At 39.1% G+C, this 19,829-nt stretch overlaps 1 long non-coding RNA gene across 1 annotated transcript; it reads left to right on the top strand.

Annotated features, from left to right (window-relative positions):
• Positions 1-10,162: 10,162 nt before the first annotated feature.
• Positions 10,163-10,623, top strand: LOC106085569 (uncharacterized). The gene is made up of 3 exons (XR_001220976.2): positions 10,163-10,280; positions 10,355-10,416; positions 10,473-10,623. It is a non-coding gene; the product is annotated as an uncharacterized LOC106085569 (long non-coding RNA).
• The last annotated feature ends 9,206 nt before the right edge of the window (positions 10,624-19,829 follow it).

Raw genomic sequence — 19,829 nt, 5'->3', positions numbered from 1 at the left:
ATTATTACAATAGAAAAGATATTTTTGTCTTTTTTCGGTTAACTCAATTACCCGTGATTACCTCTATTATCCGGGAGTGTCAGCACATTTAACGATTGCAAATTCGAAAAAATTCCCACGAATATGCCATTAAGGAAGAGGAGGCAAACTTTTAACATATCAATGAGTTATGTCCGATTTAAGTTGAAGCTCAATGATAAGGGACCTTCTTTTTATAGACGAGTACGTTTGAAAAATGAAACAAAACGAAACTGGAATGTTTGCCTGAAAGAAGTATGTTATAATGAAGCACTCGTAGATGGGCATAGGACCACGGCGTTATTATGCGTACAAGTGTGAGGCGAAAGGTATTAGAAAGAGTTTTAAAGAATGTTCACAAATTGAAAGCTTAGATAACTAAACAAATATCTTAAGAACAGTTAAAGAATTATTTTGTTCCCGAAATAAGAGATCATGGGAAAAATTTGGTCAAAAAGATGATAGCAAAAATCTTTTGCAAACAGGCTCCTCCAGATGTAAATAACTTCAAATCTGAAAATGCCATTGCAACATATAGACCGCATCATGGTCTGTATGTTGCAATGACATTTTAATGGCGTTGTCATTAAAATCTGCAGTTTTACAATATGTGTTGGATTATTTGTCACGCCGAGAAAATGAATATAGCTGGAATTAAAAAGTAGGTTTAAAAATGTATCTTCTCCTGTTTCAGATATCGGAGTGGCATGTGCATCCGATATTGTAACTAACACACATGTTAAATGTAATAAACGATTTTAACACTGTTGAAATTAAAAGATGCTTTCCAATTTGCTAATTTGTCTCATGTTGCAATTATACATAGATATGACAAATGACACAGATAAGACTCAGGAGGAAAATAATGAATCTGATGATTCTATCTTTAATGAAGGCTATCTATACAGGCTTTCGTTTAATCTTATTTAATAATTTTCTATTAATAATTATAATAAATATTAAAACAACTTCACAGTTTAATATTTTTGCATAAAAGTTTAAACCAAAATGTAATTTTTTCTTAAGAAAAGTGTAAAAACTGGAAAAAATATTTACTCAATTATCCGGGAAAATCGATTATCCGTAATGTCTCCTGTCCCGAGCATTCCGGATAATCGAGGCCCGACTATACTGTAAAGTCATTTCGAAAAAGAAAATCTAAGTTTAAATTTTACACGATGAGAATTAGAAAAAATATTTAAAGTGATTTAAATTAAAAATAAAATGTTTATTCATATTTACTTTTTTTCTCGCTGCTGCCAAACTGCCAAAAACTATTATCGACATCAATTGACAAAAGTTGGCATACCTACATATACAAATTTTTATTTTGGTTGCCGTCAAATCAACTGAACGTTAGTTGATAACCATAATCGACCCATAAGTCTGACAAGTCGTCTAGCTGATGGACAAATTAAACGCTCTATCCGCTAAATGCTTTGTATTTTAACGTTGACCAACACTAACACACATTCGGAAGCATTCAACTACAAGAACAACAACACCCATTAAAAAAATATCAAGTATCAAAACAAAAGTAATTTTAGAGCGAGTGTCGAATGATAGCTCTTCTATGGTGAGATGTAAAATTGACGCAGGCGATGGTTTTTTACACTGGCGAGAAAAAAAATCATTTAGCTGTGCCAATCGACCGTTTTTTCTAACACTGACAAATATTGACGTTTGTCAAAAATCAAAAGTAAACAAGATGTGCGCGCCACATAATAATACAGGAAAAAAACCAGAAAATAATAATTATCTGCGTAATGAATATTTTTAATAATATTTTCCATGCTGCTAGCAGCTATACTGCAAATGCGAACGTTGCATAATGGAGGTGGAAATGTTTACATAAAAATGATCATGACATAACTACCAGTTGGTGTACCGTAAACAGCTGAGTACAATTTTTTCTTGCGAAGTGCACTATCTGTCAACGATAGTGTGTAATGAACTATAACACACACACAAACAACAAAAAATTGAGCGATCTAGTCACACTCAAAATCAGAGTTGCACTAATCACTGATTTTGGCAGAGAGTGAACACAATATTTTGTTGTTGGGCAACTGTCACTAAGAGCGTGTGTCGAATGATAGCAATCTCCTATGGTGAAATGGAAAAATAAAGTAGGGGGTTGTTTTTTACACTTATTAGAAAAAAATGTAATTTTGCTTTGCCAATCGAACATTTTTTCTAACACTGCCACTACGAGTGTGTGTCGAATGATAGCAATCTCCTATGGTGAAATGAAAAAATAAAGTAGGGGGTTGTTTTTCACACTTGTGAGAAAAATAAATGTCATTTTGCTTTGCCAATCGACCATTTTTTCTAACACTGACAAATTTTGACATTCGTCAAAAATCACATAATAATACAGGAAAAAGACAGAAAATAATAATTATTTGCGTAATGGATATTTTTCAAAAATGTTTTCCATTACTGCTAGCAGTTATATTGCAAATGCGAAAGTTTGCAATATGGAGATATTTTAGGTCTTGCTTTGGAAAAGAGGAAAACACGGCGAGTAAGACATGTAATGTTATTTTAAATGCAATTTTGCTTCTGTTTTTTTCTGTTGTTTACATGATGAATAAAACTCATGCCAGGTAAACAAACTATTGACGCCCTTATAGAAAAATCACTAAACGGCAGCGCCATCATTTCAATAAACTACAAACACAAAACTGTACTTTTGCCCATTATTGTTAAATAACAACCTTTTATTGGGTTGCCTAAAAAGTAATTGCGGATTTTTTAAAAGAAAGTAAATGCATTTTTAATAAAACTTAGAATGAACTTTAATCAAATATATAATTGCCATTTTGTTCGATAACCTTTTGCCATCTTCCTGGCAAATTTAGTATTCCACGCTCATAGAACTTCTGGCCTTTATCTGCAAAAAACTGAACCAAGTGCGATTTTATAGCCTCATCATTGCCGAAAGTTTTACCATTTAAGGAGTTCTGCAAAGATCGAAATAAATGGTAGTCTGATGGTGCAAGGTCAGGGCTATATGGTGGATGCATCAAAAGTTCCCAGCCAAGCTCACTCAGTTTTTGGCGAGTGACCAAAGATGTGTGCGGTCTAGCGTTGTCCTGGTGGAATATGACACCTTTACGATTGACCAATTCTGGTCGCTTCTCCTTGATGGCTGTATTCAATTTGTCCAATTGTTGACAGTAAACATCCGAATTAATCGTTTGGTTCCTTGGAAGCAGCTCAAAATATACCACACCCTTCCAATCCCACCAAACAGACAGCATAACCTTCTTTTGGTGGATATCAGCCTTTGAAGTGGTTTGAGCTGGTTCACCATGCTTGGACCATGATCGTTTTCGACTAACGTTGTTGTAAACAATCCATTTTTCATCTCCAGTTATGATTCGTTTTAAAAACGGATCGAATTCATTGCGTTTAAGGTGCATATCACAAGCGTTGATTCGGTTTGTTAAATGAATTTCTTTCAATACATGCGGTACCCATATTAAAATTGACGCCAAACAAACAAATGTAACCAAAATTTCGCGCACTATTTTTCTAAAGTAACAGCTGATAACTGACAGAAGAAAGAATGCAATTACAGAGTCACAAGCTGTTGAAAAAATTTGTCAACGACGACTATATTACCGACAATTACTTTTTGGGCAAACCAATAGAATCCCGTTGCCAATGTTAATAAACAATAATTTTACTTATTTTATGCCAAATAAGTCGTTTAAATTTATTGACGTCTGCCCACAATGTAGGCGGCTAAGTTGTGCCGCACGAAAGTTGGTTACCAAAACGCAAATGAATTTACAAATACTGACATGGGACTTTGCTCAATGAAACGTCAAGATATGTTGTGACACACAGCCTTCATCATAAATAAATATTTCTCGGAGTTCATAATTGCGATTTTATTGAAATTCTAAGCTATTTTTTAATTTCAGAACGTGTAATCATAGACGGACATAAGGTATGCCACTTAAAGTTGGTACTGTATTCGTTTTTAGCGAAATTTTTTCATGATTACTGTTTTTAAGATTAATAGATTTTGAAGCAAAAAACTTGCTGATTTCATTCAGTATGAAAAATATGTTTTTTCACCTGCGAAAAACAAATATAATATCAGCCTTTTGGTCAGAATTTCTCAATATAAAATCGGCAAGAAAATCCGCCTAGGGAGCAAATAAAACAACCCTAATATCTCGTTATGGCCCACGTGAACAGCTGTTAACAGCCAGCCAGGTTTGACGGTATTAACATGTCATGTTTTTTCTTAGTGTGTGTTGGCAAAACGTCGGTCAGCTTGATGACAAGATGGCGGATTGCTTCATATGATTTGTGGTTGTTGTACAAATGAGACCACCTTTAATTGTTTCGCCATGGGTTGGTACCAAGATATTTTCATTTTAATTATGTCATGGTTGGTAGTGTATTCCGTTTTCACGTTGAGACTCCATATAAAAAAAAAAATAAGCGGAGTATTGATGAAAAGTGTTCGTTTCGCTATGAAACCTAGTACTGACTTCGACTTTTCACACGAACAACTGTCAAAACGCAATATAAAAAATGGCGACGAAGATAATGCTAAAAAATAGTAGTGACATGTCTGCATCAGGATGAAATTCGCACAATTTTAATTGCAAATACGTCGATTAGCGCACTTTTCTAGCCAGTAAAAATTTACAGGATAGCAAAAGCCATTTTACTCTCTTTAAAAATTTTTCAAGCAAAAGTACGCGAACGACTTCTAGTGGAATTTGCAGAACAGCTGATTTTTGTTTTGGTTGGTTTTTTATTTGCTTGCATAGGGAAACAATTGTTTAAAAATAAAAAAATGCTGGCAATACTTGTGAGGTATATTAGATAAACGTCAATTTATTGACCCGATAATGGCAAGGCTGGACGGAGAGCCATTCGTCGTATCCGTGATCTCCGTGCCGCTGGACAGCCATCACAATTAACTATGCACGAAGCTACGAATGTTATCCGTGGCGCCAAGTCGCGCAAGGCGCTGGTCCCAGACGGAATCTCTACACTGATGCTGAAGAATCTGGATCTGCTCCGCGTCGAGTACCTTAAAACTGTCCTCAGCCTGTCTGAAGACTATTATAGTACCCGATATTTGGAGGATGGGCAGTGTGATCCCGCTACTGAAACCCGAAAAGGACACGAGCAAGGGTGAGTCGTACAGACCGATCTCCCTTCTCTTATTGGTAGTCAAGACGCATGAAGGACTAATCCTCTTTATCCTCCCCTTGGACAATTGCCATTTGCCAAGCATCAGCATGCATTTCGAAGGCTGCATAGGACTACAACTGCTTTACATGCCATCACCGTACACAAAAGTTGAAACAAAGTTCCCCCTTGTCGGCAGCTTGGCGTGCTGACAAAGAAACCTTGGACTAACCACGTACATAGCAATTATCCGGTCTGTGGTAAGTTATGCTGCGGCAGAGTAGTCTATTAGCTATGTGGGACGCGGTGGCATAATATTCCGATTTGTCAGAATGCCGCTCTTCGAACTGCGACGGTCTGGTGAACAGAAATTAATGCAAAACCTAATGCTTCTAGATATTGTGCCTAGGCAATATGCTGCGACCACTGATGTGAGGCAAAGGGAGCTTTCTATTTGGTCATGTGGCGGCTGCGGACACTGTTATCATTGAATATATCTGTATCCGTTCACAGTTGGCAGACTAATTTGCACTAATTTTTTCCAATCCCACTATGCGTCACTTGTTTAACTGCCCAGCCAGAGCCACCCAATTCACGGCAGAATTTTCCCTCCTTAACAAATTCAAAACAATGGTGCTTGGCGAAACGATTAAAGGTGGTCTCATTTTTACAAAACTCATCAAACTGATCGACGTTTTGCTAACACACACAAAGAAAATTGTGTGCGTGCGTATACGTGTGCGTACATGAGCAGAGAATATGCGAGAAAGAACATAACAACAAAGAGAATGAAAACAAAAACCTGTTAACAGCAGTTCGCGTTAGACCGCCTTGTGAACGGTGTTGGTTTCATCGAAGCTCTCCAATGAGGATGATTCTATCAAAACACTTAAGAAACCGATTATTTTTATTTTCTTGGTGTCTGGAAGGATACAATATTTAAAATTTTTAAGATTTTCCCAAAAAATTGGCCAAATTTTACACTTAATTTCTAATGTAGAACAACCGACTAGAGATAAAATTACAACTTCATTTGGCGAGTTTTTGTACCTGAACACAGGCTGCTGCCTTGAATTAAAAGTAAATAAAAATTTAACAAATTTAATAATTAGCTTTTGTATCCTATACGAGAAAGAAGATAAGCACAAGGAGAAGCAAACAAAAATCTGATATCTTAATACCGTCAATCCTGGCCGGCTGTTAACAGCTATTCGCGTGAGACCACCTTTTTAAATCTGACTTCATAAAACAACTGACGTTTACAAAACATCTGTCCAAAGTTGCAAATTTCTGCTAGCAAAAAAGTCCCAGTAGAAATTAGCATGTTCTCTATTTTCGAACTGTCAAAATTTGCTCTCTCTTCAGCTGGCAAATAAAGTACGCGATCGACTTCCAGTAAAAATTTATGCAAATTTGCACAAGTTTTTGAGTTCCCGAACACAGCTAATGTAATTAAATGCTCAAGAAATGGTTCTGACTAAGAAAAGAGTCCGTCGGATTTCGCAATAATTTAATAGAAATTTCGTGTGAATGAAGTTAGAACTAGCCTTTAGAGCGAAGATAATTAAATTTCACAATTTTCGTTTGTTTCTCTTTCGAGATGAGCTCTCCGATCATTAAAGCAAACGAAAATTTTGAAAGTTAACTAAATTTGTTCTAAACACAAAATTTCAGTAAAATTTTCTTTAATGGCTAAATTTCATATTTGTAATCTATTATACGAGAATAAAAATTAAAGTGTTGCCTATAGACTTAAAAACGGCAGAACTGGCAATTTATAAAATTTTTACAGATGGTAGAGTTTGAATTATTTTTATTAATATTAAATTATTTTCAAATTTGGACCATGTCGCAAGTGCTTAAGGATGCAGCCATGACATAATTACCAGGTAGTGTACCGTCAACAGCTGAATACAATTTTTTGATTGAGTATGTGCATTATGGTTAAGAATCATGACACACACAAACAACGAAAAATGGCACGAACTAGTAACACACACAAAATCAGAGTTGCACTAATCACTGATTTCGACGGATAGTGCACTCAGTATTTTGTTGTTGGGCAACTGCCACTACCTGTAAATTAATATATCTTGCCAGCGTATGCGTGCTTCAGCATTAGTTGCATTAAATTCAGTGCATCAGATGGTGACCTCAGTGCGGTTGTGATACACAAACAAACCATCCTTTGGATCCTGTTGAGTATTGAATAGTAGGTGGACTTTTGAAGCGCAGTCCACCAGACAACAACACCATATAGCATTATAGGTCTGACAACCGCAGTACAGACCCAATGCATGACGCGCGGACTTAACCTCCAAATTTTGCTAATGGCTATCTTCCAGGTGTTTAGGGCAAGAGTTGTCTTTCTTGCCCTTTCCAAAATGTTGGATTTGAAGTTAAATTTCCTGTCCAGCAAAGCACCCACGTATTTTTCGCTTCTGTAAATGGAAAATTCTCTCCTCCCAAGGAGACATGTGCCACTGTAGGCAACTTGTATCTCCTGCTGAAGAGAACTAATTGAAAATAAAAATTTTTTCGATTTAAAAATTACCTAAATCAATCATTTTTAATTGAATCCGGATCGTTTTCAATTACAGTCGTGATAGAAATTTTGGCAATTTTCAATTAAAAAACTAATTCAATAATTTTTTTAATTGAATCGTAAAAAACTTTGATTGAAACCGATTTTTATTTTGTTTTTTTCTGTGTACATATGCAAATTGTAAATTTGCCTATGAACATTCCATTAGGGAACAGTTTGTGCAATTGAAGAGTATGACTGATTTTTATCAAAATCACGTGTCGTGTTTTGTTTCACTGTTAAGCATCTTCAGTTTGGTCTATAAATTAATGGTTAATTTATCGTCTTACAAAAGAACAAAGTTTGCAAATTATTGAATTTTACTATGAAAATGCATGCTCTGTTACGAAAGTTCATCGCGCGCTTCTTCCATTAAGCGACGAAGCTCAATGTGTACGTAAATAAGCAGAATAATCGATTTTGGAGTGAAGATCAACCAGAAGCATTGCAAGAGTTACCAATGAATCTAGGTAAACTCACAGTTTGATGACTTTATTTCTTCAAAAATTATGAGAATCGTCACGTAAATGTGAATGGTGAGCGCTATCGTAAGATGATATCCAACTTTTTGTCCAAAATGAAAGAGCTCAACTTGCATGACATGTGGTTTCAACAAAACGGTGCCACATGCCACACAGCACTCGTAACTATGGACTTGTTGAGGGGCGAATTCAGTGAATATTTTATTTAACGTTCGGGACCGGTCAATTGCTCTGCCTAGCTCTAGCGATTTAACGCCTTTAGAATATTTTTTGGGGCTATGTTAAAATTCGTGTCTGACGCATTGGAAGACAACATTGAAGCATTTATTCGTGAGATACCGGCCGAAATGTTGGAAAGAGTATGCCAAAATTGGACTAAGTGGATAGACAATTTGAGGCGCAGTCACGGTCAACATTTGCATGAAAACATCTTTAAACTTGAAATTATATGGACCGTAATATCGATTCAATAAAGATTCCATGCATTTTTCTGAATTTTAAGCTTTTTTTTAACAACTTTCCTATAGCTCTTAAAAATCCCCAAAAACACAGTGGACACACAGAAAAAATATTGACTTAAATTTTACGAATTAAACATGGTATTGATTTATAAAAACATTTTAACAAAGTGATTAATTGCTTTGATAATTTTTTACTTTGAAATTCTATTTTCTGTTGAATCATTACTTGTCTTCGAGAGATTGAGGACAAGAGGCGGGTTATGGACGATACACTCTGCCAGGATTTGCTGGCCATTTCTGAGTGGGGTCGAATGAATCGGGTAGATTTTAATGCACGGAAGACTCAGTGCTGCTTGTTGTCACACAAACGATTCGCTGACCCATTACGATCATCTTTGTCTATCAACGGTGTAGATGTTGAGCAATCAGAAGCTCTTGATGTTCTGGGCATGAAAATACAAAGTGATGTCCGTTGGGCTAAACATGTATTCGAAGTGTCAAAAGAAGCATTCAAGTATTTAGGCTTCCTTGGTGTAAGAATTACTTCACTCCGTCTGATCTTCTTAACATCTTCACCACTTTTATAAGACCGAAAATGGAGTACAACTCACATGTATGGGCTGGAGCTTCAAAATCATCCCTGGAGCTAGTGGACCTTGTACAGAGGAGAGCGATGGCGTTGATTGGGGACAGCTCTATTGCCTCCCTTCATCATCGTCGCAATGTGGGTTGCTTGGCGCTGTTCTACGGTACTTTCGTGGTGTGTGTTTGTCTGATATTCGTCTTCTTATTCCTGATGTAAGGATGTATGTCAGGGATACTAGACATTCCAGAAACTCACACCCGTTTGTAATTGATTGGCCAGCAGACCGCACAATGCATTATAGAGAGAATTCTTATTTCGCCCGAACGGTTCGTATGTGGAATCGACTTCCGGCTAATGTTTTTCCCACCCACATTGACATCCATAGATTTTAGACAAATGTCAATAAGCACTACATCCTTATTCCCCCCTCCAATTCCTAATTTCCTCTCGCCAACGCAGTGCACTGCATTCATAGGGGACATCCCCTCCGTGTTGGCTGACAGAAAAAAAATGTGATTGGTTCAATAGACTAATGTTTAAAACATTTTTAATTGGACGAATCAAAAATGTTATTTAATGGCATAAACAGTATGTATCTGTCGCTACAAAAAGCAAGATAGTATTGTGTTCTCCTTCATACTCAAGCTATGGGAATAGAATTGCAAATATATGTACACTTACACACTAAATGCAAAATTTCTTGCTTCTCTCAAACAAAATCATATTTTCATTTTGTGCATTCCTGATGTAATTCAAGAGGAAACAACAAACAATTGGCATGCCTAGATGGAAATAAATTTGACAAAAAAAAAACATCGAGCAAGTGAAAGACATTTTTTACTGTTTCATAAAATTCCATAATCTCTAAAAAAATTGAATTGGAGGAGTGCAAAGCAGAAAAATCGGGAAAGTGAAAATATAAATGGAATAATTATAAATGCAAAACGCACCTAAAAATGGAGAACGTGGTAGAAATTAAATAGGTATGTATTTTTTGCATTCATGTTACAATATTGTATTGGGTTATTAATATTGACTTCTTAATATTGACTAACAGAAACACAACTACATCCCTTCACGTGGATCAATACATAGAGATGTTATATACGAAACACTAAGGTTGGTATTCATTACGAATTATTTCAATCATAATTTCTTTGTTGTACACTTTACAGATATGGCACCGGTAACTATGGACTTGTTGAGGGGCGAAAGATCGCTGTACAGTCCAATCCCTTTCCTAATATTCCATCTATCTGCACATATTGCTATTTCAATGATTTGGTTTGAAGCCTCATTGACGTCAGTAAAAAATGGTATCATGATTCAAACATTTGACTTGTATTTTTTTCCTTACATAGTGCCCACGCAACTTAAAGATTTTGTTAGTTGTACCATTAAGACTTTCTTCGCTTGTAATACCAAATTTTATTGCAAAACATTCCATTTTGTGGTCGCAATTAATCGACTAAAGTTAAATATGGTTTATTTATAGGAAAAATATTCATTTTAATTAGGTCATTTAAATATGTTTCTGAAGAATAAAAAACTTTCTAATAAATTGGGTTATTGACTTGATAACCGCTTTAATTGAATTATTCAGCTTGTCATAAATGCAAATTGCAAAATTGCTTATTATTAATAAAAAATTTTTATACGTCCGATTTCAGCAACAATTTTCATTGATTATACAAATTTCTTAATTAAACCAAGATTTCTATATTTTCTTTTCAGGTTTTGTTTTTGGATTTAGTTAGATCCAGATCATAAAAATTTCAATGTAAACGTGCTATTAGTTCAAGTTTTATTATTTTAACTGACATTTTTTCTGTAAAAAACTATTATTTGAAATTTGCCTTTATCTAAAGTATTATAAATTATTTGAACGCTCCTGAATGTGACACTTCCAATTCAGTTTCCTATCCAAGATCACTCCTAACTATTTGGCCTAGTCAGATATCGAAATCGTTGTATTTAGCAGACGTGGCGCGTCAAATTGGCTCACCTTCGTCCTCCTCGTCCTCTCTGGATTAAAATTGAGACCCCTTGGTCTAGCCCAGTCATATGCCATATGCCAAACCCTTTCGGCCCTTCTACATAGCTGGTTCAGATCCTTACCCCTAAGAAGTATTCTAACATTGTCTGCAGGTTCAAATCTATCCTCAGTCAGCATCCGTAACAGGTTATTTATGGTGGGATCCAAAAGGAATGGCGATAAAATGCCTCCCTGTGGCGTGCCCTGTGCCACTTACTCCCTTATATTTATGCATAGGATTCGCAATTTATCCACCTGTTCCTTACCATATGGTTTATTCAGTCTCTAAGGATCCCATCCACCTGGTACTGGCCTAAGAAATGGATCGGTCCGCACATTATTAAACGCCCCTTCGATGTCAGTGCAAACCGCCAATATTACGTCTTGGTATTGAAGGATTCTTCTATTTTATGCACAACCTCGTACAGGGCAGCCTTTACCGACCTTCCCTTGACATAGGCATGCTGTTTGTATTTCAGCAGTCCGCTAGATGTCCTACTCCATGGTTTTGAGTAGAAAGGACGTAAGGCTTACAGGCCCTTGTTGTCGCATAACTTGCCTTACCGGGCTTGGGAATAAACATCACCTTTGCCTCCTGCCAGGCTTTTGAATTATATGCAAGCTCTAGGCACGCTGTGAAAATAATGGCCAGATGAGGCGCCGGATAGTCCTTCTGTAGTAACGCCAGAAATATTCTATCAGGTCCATGTGGCTTAAACGGTTTGAAGCTCCTCAAGGCTTCTTTGACCATAATTCCGTAATGATAAACCTTCGATCAATCTCATTATACCAAGATTCCGGTGTCTCCGTGAGTCCGGTCGTATCCTGTGAAAAATTCGTTTTCATCAAAAGCCTCAACATTTTCTCCGTTGTTTCTGCTCTCACACCCATGTCGTCTACTAACGTTTCATCTTGGTGGCGTCATTAACGCTATAGGCCTGGTCACAGAAAAGCTTCCAAGAGGCACGTTTTGTCGCTCTGGTAGACGTATTGAATTCCTTGAGCCGTGTGTACTACACATCCCCATATACTTCCTCTTTTTTACGACGTGCTCTGTTAAAATGTCTGCGGAACTTCCCAATGTTGCGAATCTCCCCGGTCATCCAGGGTTTTTCTTGGGTTGATTTCCTTTCTCGAAGAAGACAACTATCTTCGAAAGACTCCACTAGTGAAATCATAATCCTGTTGACATTGTCGTCCATGTCTTCTATGCTTGGACAATCTGGATAATCTTGCTCAAGTCTTCTTCTGAGTAGTCTTCCGAATTTTGTCCAGTTGGTTTTTAACTTATTACGGAAGCTTATCGGATTCGGTTCTATTCTAAACCTAATGTAGCGAGAAGGAATGCTCCATGGAGACCCTCCAATCCTGAACCTCATCGATTACATTTTCCGAACATATTGTCACACCTAAAACCTCCTACCTAAAGCGTTATTAGGTCGTTAGTATTCAAGAACTCTGCCAGGGCTTGGCCTCTCTTATTAGTGTTGGAACTACCTCACGAAATATGGTGAGAGTTCGCATTGCACCCTATTAGTACATCGTTTCCTGTCTGTTCTGCTTTCCTCACCAACCGTTGCAGCTCCGACATAGTTGGCGGTGTCGGAGAGTCGAAAGGCAGATAAAGTGATTCCCGGAATGCTACACTGTCTCCCTGTCTCATCATTGTTGCATCCGACGTTGACAACTCTGGGGAAAATACATAATATAAATTTTTATGACAAATAACGCAGGCCCTCGGCCAAGAACCAGTCTTAGCATTGATTAGTTGGTAGTTGATATGGTTCAGTCCAGAAACTTTGTTCCGCGTCGTCTATGGCTCCTGACTTAAGGCGGTATAAATATTGCCTTTGCTGATTTCCTCCATCAGAGCGTGAGTTGGTCCTCCATTGGATGGGCCTCTTAGGAGTGGGTGATGATCTCATCTTCTGCTCCCTGTTCCTTAGGCTACATTGCTTTTGGTCTTCCCAGAGTACTTGAAAGCGGGAGCTCTTTTTCTTCTACAGCATTTTAACAGTGTTATGCTCTTCAGGAGATTTGATTATCTTTCCAGCTGGCGGTAGATACTCCTCTGTCTCGTACGTCGTGCCCCAGATCGCTTTTCTAGTCTGTTTGTGAGCTTAGCAAAGCCATCGCTCATTTCTGCCGTCATCCCGCTGCCCTCATCTCTCGATTCGTTTACTATGAATGTTTCATTGACACTGTCGCTGTCTAAATCCGAGTCGGAAACGCCACCTTTACTTAAAGACTAGGGACGAACCGTGCATCCATCTGGTTTATCCGTTTCTTCCTCATTAATTAGTCTGACGACTAATTGTGCGCTTGAAGCATTACTCTCGACTACTAGGAGGGGAGGACAACTGCTGCGGTCTCACGCCACCACCGCAGCTGTTGGGTCTTTGGAATTCATTTGAGCCTCCTCCAAAAAGGCTTTAAAATTTGTTCGTAATAGGTAGCATGACATAACTGCCAGGTAGTGTACCGTAAACAGCTGAGTACAAATTTTTCTTTCGAAGTGCACTATCTGTCAACGAGTTTTGGTTGTGCGCGTGTATTATAGTAAAGAACCATAGCATACACAAATAACAAAATATGGCGCGAACTAGTAACATACACAAAATTAGAGTTGCATTAACCATTGATTTCGACTGATAGCGCACTCAATATTTTGTTGTTGGGCAACTGCCACAACCTGTAAATGAATATATCTTTGAGGAGCGAAATGAAAACAAGTCCGTTCCACTCAACGGCTGGATATCATAAAGGATGGTATAAAGAAAAGGTGTTAAATATGGGATTTTTTTTTACTAAAATTCAAGTTTAGTTGGAAGCTACTATAAACTATTGATCGATTCGTATAATATTCGTAAAATTGTAAACACATTGGAACAAAAATGTGGGTTTCAAAGCAAAAATACCGAATACCTAAAGTTGGACAATATAGACTATATTTGATGTCTTCGCATTTTAGGCTTAAAACCACGTTTACACTGCTCATAAAATCCGGATTGAAGGCTCTCGTCAGCTGATTCTATAAAGGGAAAACAGATGATCGAACCATTAAATCCGGATTTAAAGAGCAGTGTAAAAGAAGTTTAAAATGTTTAATCTGGAGATAGATGTACGTGGTGGCTATATCAAAATATGAGCTATATCAAATTCCAGTAAAATCGGACATTAAATACTCCTTTTATGAGCTGAAGATTTCAAGCCTGGAGTTATGTCTTTGCGGGGGCAATGAAAAGATATAGTCATATACAGCTCATCCCCGAACATAAACGCTTTATGGACAAAAAATACATTTGTGCCAAAATTCAGCTTCCATAAACATAGAACTAATAAAATGAAGCTTAAACTTGAATTGGAGAAGTTTGCCCCTGATTCTTAGTGGAATGTTCATGGGCAATGAATATTAAAATGAATCATACTATTCGACTTCAAAATCGATTTTTTGACTTTTTAATCTTTGAACGTCGACTTCGACTTTTCTACTTTTTTACACAATAAGTCGACTAATCGATAAGTCGAAAGCATCAGAATGTCATATAAACTGGAATGGAGGGAAATTTTGGTCATTTTCATTCCGACAGCGGGAACACCTAACCACACGAAGATGAAAGATTTTCGTCCTACTAGTCAGTCATCCTTTATGCTGAAGACTCTTGAGAGGTTAATAGAAGATCGCCTTGAGAGGTTAATGGAGATCAGTAGAATGCATATAGTAAAGGCCAATCAACCGAAACAGACCTTCATGACCTAGTCGACTACATAGAGGGTTCTCTCGCTGTCAAGGAATATACAATTGTAGCATTTCTTGACATTGAAGGTGCTTTTGTTAATGTAGGTTAGGTAAGGTTTAAGTGGCAGTCTGCCATCAGACTCACTAAGATGTTTTCATCCATTGTGATATCACAGGAACAGAAGAAGGAAGATGCCTTCTAGTTCCTACCGTTGAACCACCCAGATCGCTTTAAAAAATCCAATAACTTCCGAATGTTCACATCCGCTAAATCACACAGGTTCTCAAAAAAATGAGAACTTAATGTGGAACTCCTTCTAGCTACTAGTGCGAGACACACACCCAGAAGATGTTTTATAGTCTTTTCTTCTTCGATGTCCTCACAGCTTCTGCAAAAGTCGTTACTGGCAACCATCAGTCTGCCAGCATGTTTTCCAATTAGACAGTGACCTGCCAATGACAGCAAAGCAGTAGACCTTTTCAACCATCAGTCTGCCAGCATGTTTTCCAATTAGACAGTGACCTGCCAATGACAGCAAAGCAGTAGACCTTTTCAAGTCTAGATGGGGCCACATAGTTTTGGGATGCTCACAGCCCCCTCTTTGTGACCATCTATCATTCGTTAGCCTTCGGACCTGGTCCTGAAAACTTAGCTTACATGTCGCTAGAGGCATACCCACAGATTCCAGTATCCCTGGAATGTGTAAGGTAGTTTCTAGACTCGCAAGTTCATCCGCTCTACAATTCCCTGGGATATCTCTGTAGCATGGCACCCAAAACAGATGAATTTTGAACTGTTCAGTCATCACGTTGAGAGATCTGCGACAGTCGAGGACGGTTTTTGTGTTCAGAAATACATTCTCCAGGGATTTAATGGCTGCCTGGCTGTCTGAGAAGATATAGGGTGTAATCCACGCTGCCTGGAATATCGGATATTGTATCAAGGATAACACAGTGTCCGTAGCCGCCACATGGCCAATGAGAAAGCTCTCTTAACCTCACGGCAGTGGTCGCTGCAATTTGGGTAGCCATAATGTCCGGAGGCCACGGCAGCGCTGAGGTTTGCATGTCCGCCTATGACGCTGAACGCCTGAGTTCGAATCATGGCGAGACCATCAAAAAAATTTTCAGCGGTGGCTTTCCCCTCCTAATGCTGGCAACATTTGTAAGGTACTATGCCATGTAAAACCTTTCTCTATAAAAAGAAGCCCCTCATCATTGAGCTTAAACTTGAATCGGACTGCACTCATTGATAGGTGAAAAGTTTGCCCCTGTTCTTTAGTGGAATGTTCATGGGCAAAATTTGCGTTTTACAATGTCCAGAGACATAAGATGTGGCATTATATTCAGTGCATCAGATGGTGTCGTCCTCCGTGCGGCTGTGATGCACAAACAAGCCATCCTTTGGATCCGGTTAAGTATTTAGCAGTTGGTGGAATTCTGAAGCGCCGTCCACCAGACTACATCACCAGATAGCATTATAGGTCTGACAACTGCAGTATATACCCAATGCATAACACGCGGTCTAAATCCCCAACTTTTGCCAATGGGTCTCTTGAAGGTGTATAGGGCAAGAGTTGCCTTTCTTGCCCTTTCCAAAATGTTGGATTTGAAGTTCAATTTCCTGTCCAGCAAAACACACAGGTATTTTGCGCTTTCTGTAAATGGAACATTCTCTCTACCAAAGGTGACAGGTTCCACTGTTGCACGTAGAGCTTCCTGAAGTATATCTATGCTGGGAAACTTTCCCCAAACCGCAATTGCCACGTCATCAGCATACGCGACCACTTTTATGCCTTTTTCTTCCAGAGAGCAGAGCAAGCAGAGTATATCTATTATAGGACGAAAATCTTTCGCCTTCGTGTGGTAGGGTTTTCCTGCTTTCGGAATGAAGACGACCTTCTTGTCCCTCCATCCTACAGGTATATATGACATTTTGATACAAGCAGATTATATCTCCCTAAGCCAGGGAACCAGTCTATCAGACACAGCTTGTAATTCAATCGGTAATAACATCATCAGGGCCTGGCGACTTAAATGAGTCGAAACTCCTTATCGCCCAAAGGATTTTCGGCTCAGACATAATTTCCCTAATGGCCTCCGACAAATGCATATCAGTGACAACCTCTTCTGACGCCAAGTGGTCCGTTGGAAAATTTCCCGGGAAATGTGTATCAACAAGTAGTTATATTGTTTCCTCCCTAGGCATTGTCCATACATTATCTGACCTTTGAATATACCCCACCGTAATAGGTCTCGAAGCAGAATCTTCCTTAGCCTAGAGGCCTCAGATGTATCCTCCACGGAGCTGCAGAATTCTACCCAAAATTTGTTCTGAGCCTTTCTAAGCTCGCCCTTATATTTTCTTAGCTCAGCCTTATAGATGTCCCAGTCGTGTTGTGCTCTTGTGGTTTTTGCTCTGTTGAAGAGTTTTCTGTAGTCCATCCTTAGACCAACCAACTCTGGGGTTCACCATGGCGGTCGCTGTTTGCCTCTTGGCTTGGCTGACACAAGAGAGTCATTAAGGGCCTTCGTAATCCGCTTCACCACCATGTCTATATCCTCCGTAGTTTCTACTTCCTTTTCTAGTCTAGAAGGGATAGACGTGCAGAATTTGTGCCGAAATTTATCCCAATCCGCCTTTCTTTTGTTTAACCGAGGGACCATTACTTCAGTATTTTCTCCAAGGCTAAAACTAATACAAGGATGATCAGAGAAGCTGAGGTCATCCAACACCTCCCAGTCTCATATTCTTTCACTTATTTCTTCCGATACAAAGGTAATATCTAGTAGCTCCTGCCTGTTTTTGGTAATAAAGGTCGGTTAAACCCCTTTATTAAAAATCGCCAGATTGCAACTTATAATAGATTCAATAAGCAGCTCACCCCTTTCGTTGACATCCGAACTTCCCCATATCATCACTTCCTATAATGAGGCTTTTCTTCCCTACAGAAGCGGCTTCAACCAGCGACTTAAGGTTTGAAGACGGCATCTCTGAATCGTGTGCTATATATAGGAAAGCCAGCCAGTAGTGAGACTTGTTTATTTCAAGGCTGCCTACTACTAAATCTTCAATGCTTAGCGACGGAAGAAAAAAACATTTAGACTACTCTTTGCAAGAATACAGGCTCTGTGTCTCCCATTCCTTGTACCCTTGAGAAATTTAAATCCCAGAATTCTTCTTCATTCCTCCACACACCCATGGTTCCTGGAAAAGAACCACGTCAAATCGCCCTGCCATCAGGAGGACCTTTAGTGCCGCCGAAGCGGCCTTACAATAATGTAGATTTATCTGTACAAACCGGACCATAGTCAGGATTCAGAACTTCCAACACTGTTGTGTTAGTCTCGTCTTCTGACTCCACCAGGAGTTAATTTCTCCTTAGATGCTTCACTAACTGCTGCTGTCGAAGTACTTTCTTAGTTCCGTGCTTCCCCGCTGGCACACAACTTGAGTCCAATCCAACCGGACGACCCACCCACACAGGGTTTGTCGGGTCCCGTTTCAGTGTCATCTCCTCCTGTCTCGAAATGGGCAGGGGGATTTTCAGTCTCCTGCAATCCGCCAGACTTTAGCGATGTGGTCCATGGTTCCTCAGACAAGTGTTCTATAGACTACCGCTTCTATAGACCTTCAGTTTCAACTTGTTGAATCCGTGGGATACAACCCCTTCAGACTTGTAGAGGTCTGCGAGACAGCGGGAGTTTAGTACGAATACTGCATGTCTCCGGTCACCATCAGCCTCATCCAGTATACCAATCTTCCTGTCGTTCAGAGGATCTGAGGGAATCCTTGGTATCCAAGCATGCACCATTGGTCGAGCAAGGAATATCTTGCTTCTTGACTAAATCTAATGCAGCTCCTGGCCAGATCTCACCAATATTTTTTAGCGCACGACGATACATTTCAATTGAGCGTTGATCCCCGAAGGCAATTAGCCTGAATCGGCCTCGATACCACCTTGCATCGTCACAAACTGGTAGAGACCCAGGAAATTCCGCAAGGACATAGGAGTATACTGATGACAGTCCACTGACTATCCTACTCCAGTTATTCCTAGGTATGCAGATCTGTTTTTCTCCCTTGTCGACAATTGCCATCACCACACTGTCCCTAGCAACATTAACAAAAATTCTTGGACCCATCTTACTGTTGTTCGCCCTAGTTCTTTTAGGCATGGGATGCCCTTCAGGTGACCGCAGCCTTTTGGCTGACTACGGTTCAGTTTCCGAATGCAGACGTGTAGTCTTAGGGGTAGCCTTTGCAGCGAATTTCCGAGCCCAATTTAGGGAGTCTCTCCCTCTCTCTCTATTAGTGAGAGTCTTAGGATCATTCGCACCAAGCCTCTCAATAAATCTGAGAGCGCTCTTAAAGATGTTTATTATTCCAACATCTTTAAGAGCGTGTTGGTTTGCCGGGTAAGGGCGATGGCCTAGGCAAATTATAGACATGCGAAGAAGGAATAGGTTCGACCTTGTCCTTTAGACTCGAACCAGGTGTCTTCGTAAAAAGCCCCTGCGGACCAGTCGTCTGTCGGCTAGTGGAGCCCGGAGCAGACGCTCCACCAGTCAAGGTTTCAGTAGTAGACAACATGCTAAGCCTACTCCCGGGCTCCAGATCTGCCGCTCCACTGGAAACAGACGCAGATCATTTACCACCTAATGGATACCTCTACCGCAGCTATCCTTGAGTGACTTAAATTGTTCTTCCAAAAATAATGACCTATTACGAGTTACACGAAAATTCTTGCGGAGTGA

Source organism: Stomoxys calcitrans, chromosome 2 (genome assembly GCF_963082655.1).
Source record: "Stomoxys calcitrans chromosome 2, idStoCalc2.1, whole genome shotgun sequence".
Classification (NCBI taxonomy): domain Eukaryota; kingdom Metazoa; phylum Arthropoda; class Insecta; order Diptera; family Muscidae; genus Stomoxys; species Stomoxys calcitrans.
Note: the sequence above shows the minus strand (reverse complement) of the source record. Positions and strands in the feature narration are given on the sequence as shown.